The following is a 10,940-nucleotide window of genomic DNA, read 5'->3' on the forward strand; positions in this document are numbered from 1 at the left end:
GAAGGAAGGAAGGAAGGAAGGAAGGAAGGAAGGAAGGAAGGAAGGAAGGAAGGAAGGCGTTAGGTTCAAAGGAAATCTCCAAAATGGCAGTGCTGGTGACACTGTCCTAAACAGAAACAGGTGACCTGGTAAGCCGAAGGATTGCTATTGAGCAAACAGAAGCCTAAATTCAGCGTTCCTCAAGGACTTTGCAAAATGGACTTCTGCTTGCCAGGAATCCACTAATTCTCTTAATCCTTCCCCAAAGTCAACTACCTCCAGCAAAGAGGACAGCTAAAGTCTGCTGACTATCATATAAAACCTACCTGCTTTCCCACCACTGTCTCCCCCTCCAGAGAGAAAGTCTTGGTAATTTGATCCCCATTAAACCTTTCTGCCCACAGAGTGCTCCAATTCAGTGATTTCACTGTGTTCTCAGTTACATTTGGTCTGAAACACAATAGGGACACTGCCTTCACCCCAAAAAAACATGTCCCTCCTAACTAAACCAAACTGCCAATTTGGCCTTCCTGAGAATGTATTCTTTGCCTACACTGCCTTCTGATACCCCCATGTTTTACTCCAAATTTGGAGTGTGCCTCCTTGGCTGTTTTTCTCCTCTGCCTGCTGGGACATATGTCTGTACCAATCATCATATCTCCTTGTCTATTTGGGTAAGTGTCCTCCTGGAAGCTGCCCATTCTGTCCCTCTAGTTTGCTGAAGCCTGCTCAATGCAAGTCAGTCACATCAGCCAGCATACCAGGAAGTTCCCTATGCCCTATACACAGAAAAGGACACCTCTCTAGTGTGATTCAGGGCCTCTCTATGACAAGTATTAATCCCTTTGAGGACACCCTTGGATCAGGACACTGTCCTCAGCACTTACCCCTTAGAGTGTCACCCTCCCTGTGTCTCTTGGAATTCTCCTTCTGGCAGGATTACTATTTATGGCCCCTTTCCTGAGTCTCGCCCGCCACCTCCTTGCTCTGGGATCTTCCATTTCAATATTCTCTGTCTCTACCTCGGAGGATCTTTTTCTACCTCTCAATCCCTTTCTCATGCCTTCACTAATCTCTTTCCATCTAGAACCATGAGCCCAAAATTAAATGCTTTCTTTTATGAGAGTTGCTTTGGTCATGGTGTCTCCTCACAGCTATAGAGCAATGACTAAGACAGACAGGAAGTCATACCAGCAAGTAGCAGACAGGAGCCAGAAGCTGAGAGCACACATCTCCTCAAGCACAGTGCAAAGAAAGTCAACTGGAAGTGCTACCAGGTGTTTTAATCTCAGAGTCTAGTCCCTTGCTACTTCTAACAAGACAATGCCACCTAAAACTCCCAAAAGTGTGCCAGCAACTGGGGATCAAGTGTTCAAATGCCCAAGTCTATGATGGACATTTCTCATTCAAACTACCACAGTAGATTTGTTGGGGTTCAGGAAATCGTTATGCAAACCATACAAATACCGATCTTAGTTAAGCAAGAACAGTTTATTGAATGTGCACCCCAAGACTGATTGATCAGAACCACAAAAAGGGACTCGAGAGCCTAACTGTGGTACCAGTCTGTTCTTAGGGCAGGCTTTCGGAAGGCAAGGGTGGAGGCAGTACTCCATTTTGGCTAACTAAACAAAGTATTATCAGCTGACTTTTAAGCTGATTGGTCCTCCGTGAGGTAAGACGGGTAGTAGACAGATGGTGAGCAGGGGAGTTTTGGAGCATTGAGATGACAGAGCATAAGTAACACAGGGTTACCATTATGACCTTTTAGGAGAAGTTTTCAGTGTCAGCTATGGATAATTACTACTGGGAAGAGGAGTCTGAGAACCTGACCTTAATTTCACCTTGTGAGCAAACCGGAGACTGAATACAAAATGGCTACAGTTATGTTAAAAAGGAGCCAGCCTCAACAAGCATGGCTACCAAAAGCTTAAACAAGTGGCAAAGCTCTAGCAAGGCTTGCTGGAGGCAGAGGCAGAGAACTGATACAGATGAAATGAGAATAGCTGCAGGTGGATAGATAGGACATTGAGAAACCCAACCAGGAGGACAGTAAAGGCGTTTGCCACCCCCAGGTACCCACACAATGGGAGGAGAGAACTGACTCCTGGGAATGTAAAAGCATCTTATTCACCTGGTTTAATTGGCTCTGAGGCTTAGTGCCTCCCTCCACTAACATAGGCCTAGTCCTAGAGCTTCTAGCCTCTGTACAATCTAATATAATATAGGCCTATGTTATGGTTTGTATATGCTCAGCCCAGAGAGTGGCACTATTTGGAGGTCTGGCCTTGTTAGAAGAAGTGTGTCAGTGTGGCCGTGGGCTTAAGACCCTAACCCTAGCTGCCTGGAAGCCAGTCTTCCACTAGTAGTCTTCGGATGAAGATGTAGAACTCTCAGCTCCTCCTATACCATGCCTGCCTGGATGCTGCCATGCTCCTGCCTTGATGATAATGGACTGAATCTCTGAAACTGTAAATCAGCCCCATTTAAATGTTGTCCTTTATAAGAGTTGCAGTGGTCATGGTGTCTGTGCACAGCAGTAAAACCCTAACTAAGACAGCCTACGTTTTCAGTCTCTGAGACTGCTTAATAACTTCATTCCTTCCTTGTTCTTTCTGAACTCTGGCTGGCTGGTTCAACTCAGCTGTTCTGGCTCAAACTCCTCCAGGCTGACTGACTCAATCCTACTTTTCTACCATGGCCTCTGACTTTTTGTTCTGCTTGGCATTAAAGTATCAATTTGTTCTAATCTGGTTCCTTCTCATTCTCTGGCTCATTCTGTCTTCACCTGTGTCTAGCTTGTTCTCTCTTCAACCTTTCTCTGTAAAACTGTTCTGGTAAAGCTGCCTCCTCCTCTCTCCCTCTGCACTGCTCCCTCTTATATTTGCCTCTCTTTCCTCTCTCTTCTCCTGAGAGTTGGGCACATCCTAGTCTGTCAATCTTTCTCTGATTCATCACTTTGCCTCTCAATTAGACATCACTGTCAAGCATGGCTGCTTCCTTCTACAGAGTAACTTTACCTTCATTATTTGGCATGAAAGGTGTGTGCTAAGGGCTGAGCCACACCACCACTAGAAACAGGATTGTTGTTGGGTTTTTTTTTTTTTCTAGATAACACAATCTCACAGTGTGATCAAATATCCTGCAACATCCAAATTGTCCTCTGACCTCCACGTGTGCACCCATACACACACAAATTAGTAAATAAATATAATGAAAATTTTAATCTAGTTGGAGAGCTGCTAGAAGACGTAAGAGCCACAGAGCTAAGCCACAGAGGCCTAGGACCATCTAGGCCAGACACCTGACTGTGGTCTGAAGGATGCACTACAATTCAAGTGGTTTATGTCAAGTAGGAGAGACTATTGAGCAAAACCATGAAAGCAGACCTTTTGGTTGGTCCCTTGGCCCAGGATGAATGGTCTGTTGATGTCACCATCAGTGTTAGATGCCCTTCCTCCTATGGGATCCAGGTGAAGGTATTGTGCCCTTCATTGTTCTGGTGTGTTCCCTGGGTTGGCTTCTTGATATAGTTTAATATGCAGTGTGCTCATATGTTCCCAAGTGACTAACTGTTGACTGCTCCAGTTGGTGCTGTGAATCTGGGAGAGCAGGGCCTAAAAATGATACAAACTAAAGTCTCATTCAATAGCCAACTTTATTCAGGGCATCAGACTATTTATACTCTGAGAGTTAATAAGAGCACCTGACAAGGTGGCATTGTTGCATGCCTTTAATCCCAGCACTTAAGAGGCTGAGGTGGGCAGATCTCTATGAGTTCATGGTCACTCTGGTCTATAGAGCAAGTTCCAGGACAGCCAAGAGCCAAGGCTATACAGAGAAACCCTGTTTCAGTAGAGGGAAAGGCAGGGAAAGGAAAAGAATGTTTTAAGTTGGTGGAAGCTGGGGGGTCTGTTGAGCATTCCAAAGGATTTACCTGACGTCACAAGGATGTTACACCACACACAGAGGTGAGCAAAGATGGCTAAGGACGGAACAACGATAGCCCAAGGTGATTTCTCTCTGGACTTGCAACATTCCAACCTCCCCACATCATTTGAAGTTGTAATAATGCCTTTGCAGTCAGAGCTTCCTCCCAGGTTCATAGCTCCCCACGATGGGCAAACATCATAGTTTGTGTGTATGGAGGACAAATATTATTTCATTAAACATGTAATGTCCCATGTGGCCAGGAAGGCCCATTCCCAGGATCTCATATAGATGAGGTGGAGCAAGCAAGCGGCAGTTTTCAGGATCGAGGAATAGCTGGTCAATCCAACAAGGAAGAAATCATCAGGTCATTACCAGACTTCTTACCCATCACGAACCCAGCCTGAATGTTTTGTCCTCTGTGTACCCTATAGCACATGAGACATGTAACACGAGTGTTGTATTTAGAATGCAGAGAACCAAGAGCAAGCCTGGCCTAATGAATTAAAGGTACCAAATAAAAGAAGCCGTCATCCCGGCCAACCCAGAATCCCACAGCACACATCAGCTGATACTTTGAAAAGGTCCAGCAGGACCTACAATTTTTCACAGGCTTTAACGGGTCAGGCAGTATTGTATTTCTGTTTAATGTGAGCATCTGGAAGCGGTCTCTGAGTCCCTGGGATCATACAAGGGAGTTTAGTTACATATACTTATAGGAACAGAAAATTGTGGGAACAAACACTTTTGTAGGTAGATCTTTTTCAGATAACAATCACAAAGTGCAAACTAATAAAGGCATCCGGGCATTTGCAAATGACATAAACCTCTGGCGGGTGCAAGGATTCTTTCCTAGCAAACAGAAGCAGGTGTTGCAACATGACCTTGTCTAGATAGCTCTGGAAAGTCTTTCCTTTGGGCAGCTTCTGGAGAGAGTCTGAGTTACCAGACAAGGGGTGGGGTCTTTAACAAGCAAGCCAAATTCAGCTTGCGTAGAAACGCCATTGGCCCCCTCTGCCCCTGCGTAACTGTAAAGTTAGGCACAGGTTTCAACCAAGCTAGAATAACTACTGTGTTACACACGGACACAAGACTGGAATCCTCCTTTGTATTAGCTCCTTATCACCACAGCTTGTTAATTAGGTCTGTTGGTCAAATCACGGGCCTCAGCAAGCTGAGCGTGTGGGTGGGGTCTTTCTGCCCAACTGTCTGATGTGAACCTTCAGAAGTTAGGCCCCCTGTAGCTTTACAGCCTCTATAGATGAGGTGACGAGTCAGGCCCTACAGTTACCCAGGATCCAAGTAACAGACTGTAGAAGAGTTTGAGGAGATGCCCTGCCAAGGACACACACCAAGCGGTACAGTTTTAGTAATTGCTGTGTTAAATGCACAGATTTCCCCATTTGAGGCCCTGGGGAAATCACATGGGTTTTTTTTTATGAAGCAGGTACGTCTTCTGCAGGGATCAGATAAGTAACAAATGTAGCAAGTAGATTATGACTCTGCTATACAAGGGCATGCACAGCTGCAGACTCGGGCTAACACAAGAGGTTTGGCAGTCTGGTTGGAGGTGTAATGCTGACAGTTACAAGGGGGGTGGGGGGAGAAGGGATTAGAAGACCCAAGATGTATAACAAGGCATAAGCAAGAGGGTAAGCAGATGATCCCTCCTGGCAAAGCAGAGCATGCCCAAGAGAATTCTCTGTGCCAGGCTTCTAATTCTGGGAGAGTGGTGGGCAGACCTACAGATAGCAACAAGGCCAGTATTAGCATAATTCTCAGTGGATCGAGGGGACGTGGTGACTCCCATTTTCAAGAGTCCTCCATTGAATTAACTCCTCGGGCTAGCCCTCAGGTGTTCTTCAGGGGCTGAAGAACTCTTCAAGCTTCTGCTTGTGTGAACAGGTGCTTTGCGTGTGGCTAGGGCAAGGACTGTGGGCCATTCCTTGTTGTCCCTGGAGCATGACCTGGAGAGATTGTTTTGGGGGGACTCTAGCAGTCCTGGCTGTGATGCCTACTAGCTCCTGTGCGGTAAATCCACAGGGAGACACACCTTCCACAGCAGTAAAAGCAGTCGGGTCTGCATGCAACTCACAACAAAAGGCTAATTGTGATGTTTATTAGCATACCAAAGCGTATGCTGGCTTCCAAACTCCTTGGGACCAGTGGCTCCCCCTCAGTTCTTCTCACCCTGCCCCACCCTGATTTAAGAATGGAGTGGGAGGAGTTGGAGGAAAGAAAGTGTTGAAAGTGATGTAGCTCTATTTTAATTTTAAAACATATTTTAAGGGGCTGGAGAGGTGGTTTGGTGGTTGAGCCCTTACTGCTCTTACAAAGGCCCCGGGTTCAGTTCCCAGCACCCACGTGTAGGCTTACAATCATTTATAACTGCAGGTCCAGGGGATCTGTGGGCCTCTTCTGCCCTCAGAGGGCACTAGGCACACACAAAGTACACATACATATGTGTAGGCAAAACATTCATATACATAAAACAAAATAGCTCAGCCCTGCAGGCTTCAGAGATAAGAGGAGCTATGAGACCACCCTGATAAACTCTCGCCATACCAACCAAGCGAACAGAGCAGAAAGGGCAGATTAGAGACAAAACCACCCTGCTGGTCAAGCCGTCCAGATAGCAAAGAGAGAGAGTTAAAAAAAAAAAAACAATTCAGAGAAAAACCACAGAATGTACTGATTAGTAATCAGTTGTGTCCTTCACGGCCCTGGATAAACAGAGCCCACCAGAAATAATTGCCTGAGTGAATGTGGCCAATAAGTTTAAGGGCTAAGCAAAGTGTCCAATTAGGTTTAAACAAGTTTTGCTGTTGCTAAAGTCTGCCTATGCTAAAGTATAAAAGGCGTGTGCTTCAGAAATTCGAGGTCCTTCCTCCTGTGAGAGTGAAGTGACCCCAACGAACCAAAATAAAGATTCCTCTTGCTGATTGCATCAACCTCGGTCTCCGTGTCTCTGTGCACTGCATGTCCCAGAGTTGAGACTTTCAGGTCCAACAGAGCCTCCCATGAGAGTGTCATCCTGAGAGTCTGCCTGGACAGGCAGCTAACCTCCTCAGGAAACACTTTCCCTAAGTGCTGAGAGCAGAGAAGTCTCTGCAACAGTCAGCTTCCACCTTAAGTGTCCCACGCTTACTTACACAGAGACACAGAAGGAAGGGCTATTTCCTGTGAGGAAGAAAACACACAGACACTCTTCTGCATGTCCCATGCAGAAGCTTTGGTCATGCTGACTCATGGCAAGATCCAAACTGTGACTTGGAACCAGATTCTAATCTGGTCCTGCCCTCAAACTATGAATGTTCAGCATGGGATTTCAGACAAACCCTGGAGAAATCTGCAGCCACCGAGGTCCTCAAGGGCATTGCAGCCCTGGAGCTATACACTTGGGCATCCACACAGGACATCATCCACACATTTCAAGGTTGTCCTATGTCCCTCCCATTCTCTAACCTCTTTGAGAAGTACTCAAATGTTAGTCTTCCAGAGAAGGTCCCCAGTGGCCCTAACACCTCTGATGGCTCCCATAAGAAAGCCTGTGATGGCCTTCTGCAGAAGGCCACTTGCAGGACAGGATAAGATGTCTTCTAAAAGGCATGGCACACATTTAGGATGGGTCTCCCAACCTCAGCTGATCTAGATTTAGGATGGATCATCTCACCTTAACCATTCTAATCATGAAAAGGCCTCACCGGTGTCCCTGCTGCTTGGGTTTTAGTTGATTTCAAGTGGAGTCAAGTTGGTGATAAAGATTAACCATCTCACCTCCTTATCAACAAACAGAAGAGATAGAATGATGTCATGCTTTTAAAAGCATTGTCAGAACCACCAGCTGGGTAGATGACAGCAATGCAGGGAAGTGTTGCTACAGGCCTCAGATGCTATCAAGTGGCCTTCTTAACCTTACTTGGGATGTGTGGAAGCTAAGGCTCTGTTCATACTGTCCAAAGAGTTTAGCTGTTAGTCTGAAGAATATTAGGCTCACCTCCGTTCTGCCCATATGCTCGTCTCTCACCACTGATGGGCACATCCTGAAAACAACCACCATCCAGCTTAATATGTTCTATCTCACTGTAACAAAAATGCTCAAAGCTGGGTTCTTCACAAGGGAATGAAGTTTATTTAGCTTGACATTCTGGTAGTTCAAAGTCATGATTCCTTCATCTTGGCTTGATAAAGCTAGTAGGTGGAATCAAAATGTCTGGTGGGTGGACAGGAAGAAGAGAGATTTGGAGAAGGTCCTGGCCTGATTTAAAACAACTATTGTAACCTAATCCTCCAAAGCTTGACCCATTTCCACAAAACATGAATCAACTTATTAGCAGAGTAGAGCCCTGTCTTAGTTAGGGTTTTACTGCTGTGAACAGACACCATGACCAAAGCAACTCTTATAAGGGCAACATTTAATTTGGGCTGGCTCACAGGTTCAGAGATTCAGTCCATTATCATCAAGGCAGGAACACGGCAGCATCCAGGCAGGCATGGTGCAGGAGGAGCTGAAATTTCTACATCTTCATCGGAAGGCTGCTAGTGGAAGACTGGCTTCCAGGCAGCTAGGATGAGGGTCTTATAGCCCACACTCACAGTGACACACCTACTCCAACAGGGCCACGCCTTCTAATAGCGCCACTCCCTGAGCTGAGCAAGCCCCAGTCACCTAATTCACGTCTGCTAAACTCCATTTTTCTAAGGTTCCCACTTTGTTGCCATACTGGGGACCAAACTTCCAGCACAGCCAAGCCATAGCATCCTCCTGAGAATTCAGCTTTAGTACCAACTCTTCAGTGAAGAATCTGCTCATTGCTTCAGTTTGATAGGGATAAGAGGATCCTGTGATCATTTGGCCTCCAAGATTCCAGTAACGAAAGGGACAGAAATGCAGACTTCCATTTCCCTGGCTGGCACATAAAAAAACACAAAAATGATGACATAATGTTTAAAGGTGATCACTTGTGTATTTGTGTGTGCACAGGCTTACTTGTGTGGCTGTGAGGGGATGCATGTGAGGGTGTGTGCACATGAGCATGAAAGTCAAGTGTTAGCCTAGGATATCATTCTTTAGGCTCCATCCTCTCTCTCTCTCTCTCTCTCTCTCTCTCTCTCTCTCTCCCCCCCCCCCACTGTGTGTGTGTGAGAGAGAGAGAGAAAGAGAGACAGAGATAGAGACAGAGACAAACTCAGAAAGACCGTCTCACTGGCCTGGAGCTGACAAGCAGGCAGGGCTAGCTGTCCATTGAGCCCCAGGGCTCTGTCTATCACTACCTCCTCAGTAAATGGGATTGAAAGTGTGATCCACTACACCCAGCATGTTTGTGTGGGTTCTGGGGACTCAGGTTTCTGATACTATCAAGCACTTTACCAACGGAGCTAGAACCCCAGCCTACCAAGCAACCTTTAAAATGTTTCCTAGCAAGGATAGAAACAAACAAACAAACAAACATAACCCTCAGAAGCCAACAAAACCCAGAGGCTGTCAATGACACTCCACCTCAAAGGTGTTTCCAGTTTTAACCTCTCATAAAAGCTCTAGACCACAGTCACAAAGATTGAGACCCCCTGGAAACCAGGAATGAATGCGTCCTAGCAGAATAAACTCCCCTATTCCCAATGATTTAAAGCGGCAGAATTAATTTCCAGAGTTTGAGACCCCAGCATCACTGGGATGAAATCTAAGTGTCCAGAGGGCCTCTGGTGGCTCTGAGGAGTATCTACTCCCTGCCTCTTCCAAACCCTTTTATTCCTCGTCTTGTGGCCACGCCAGTCCTCCCTCGGCCTCCACATCTACCCCTCGTCTCCCTCCCCCCGTAGCATCCACTGCTTTTCTTCTAAGGACTCCATGACTGCCGAAGTCTCCTTCATAATCCAAGACAATCCCCTATCCCAATATTCTTAATCATGTTTGCAAACAGCATCCTGCCCAACAGTCACAAGTACCAAACACAAGGATCCGATGGCCTTTGGGATCATTACTCAAGATCACTACATACCTGCCTAAACCACAAGGAAATCATTTTGGTTTGCTTTGGGGTTTGGCTTGGTTTCTGAGCGATGAAACCAAACTCCATCTTCCCTGAGTTCTAACCTCACAGTGGTCTTTGTGTTGGTTCCAAATTTCAAACCACCCTACCTAGGTTGTCATCCAAAACCTCAGGGTGACCCTTGTGGGTCACAAAATCCAAAAGAGCCAGCAGGAGCAATGACCAGCTACTAAACCAGATCCAGCAAAGGACTGGAAGTGAGTATGAATTCTCCAAGAACGAGCGACAAGGGCATTTGGCTCGTTCCCACAGAAGAAGTTCTGGCAGAGTGAGGGGAGCTCAGGAGATGAATTGCTCACAGACTCTTATTTTCCAGAGTCTTACAGCAACGGCTTGTTTCTCACTCATGCTCCATGTGGCTGGAGGATAACTGTCAGGCTGTGCAACCTCACTCCAAGATGCAGGCTGATGCACGGGCCAACAGGGAAGAGGAGTCGGTTCCCACAGAAGTTGGTTCCCTCTGCTCACAGCACACCCTGTGTGTTCATATCCATTCCTGGCAGAAAACGGCCAAATCCAGTGTGGAGGGAATGTATATTCCTTCCCAGACAAGGGCTGAGGGTGGTTCAGCAGCAGGTGGGAATGGGTGGTTTTTTCATTGTGTTATGTGTGTTTGTACATGTGTGTGTGCCCCTGGCATGTGTGAGCACAGACGTGCCATGGTATGAGTGTGAAAGTCAGAGGTAACCTCGGGTGTCTGTCCTCACCTGCCACATTGGTTAAGATGGTGGGTTAGTTTTTAGGATTTTTTTTTAAAAAGGAAATGTATTATCATAATCATAGTTATAATTATTATTTATTATCCTATTGTGTAACGTGTGATTGTGGTCAGCAACACTTTTGCTGATTGTGCCTGAGTGGGTGCCAGAGCACCTGTGTGAGGCCAGATGACAGCTTTACAACATTCGTTGTCTGATTCCGCAATGACATCTGGGGACTGAGTTGAAGTGGTCAGGCTTGTACATCACATTTACTCACTGA

Source organism: Grammomys surdaster, unplaced genomic scaffold, assembly GCF_004785775.1.
Source record: "Grammomys surdaster isolate TR1022 unplaced genomic scaffold, NIH_TR_1.0 126118, whole genome shotgun sequence".
In the NCBI taxonomy this organism is placed as follows: Eukaryota; Metazoa; Chordata; class Mammalia; order Rodentia; family Muridae; genus Grammomys; species Grammomys surdaster.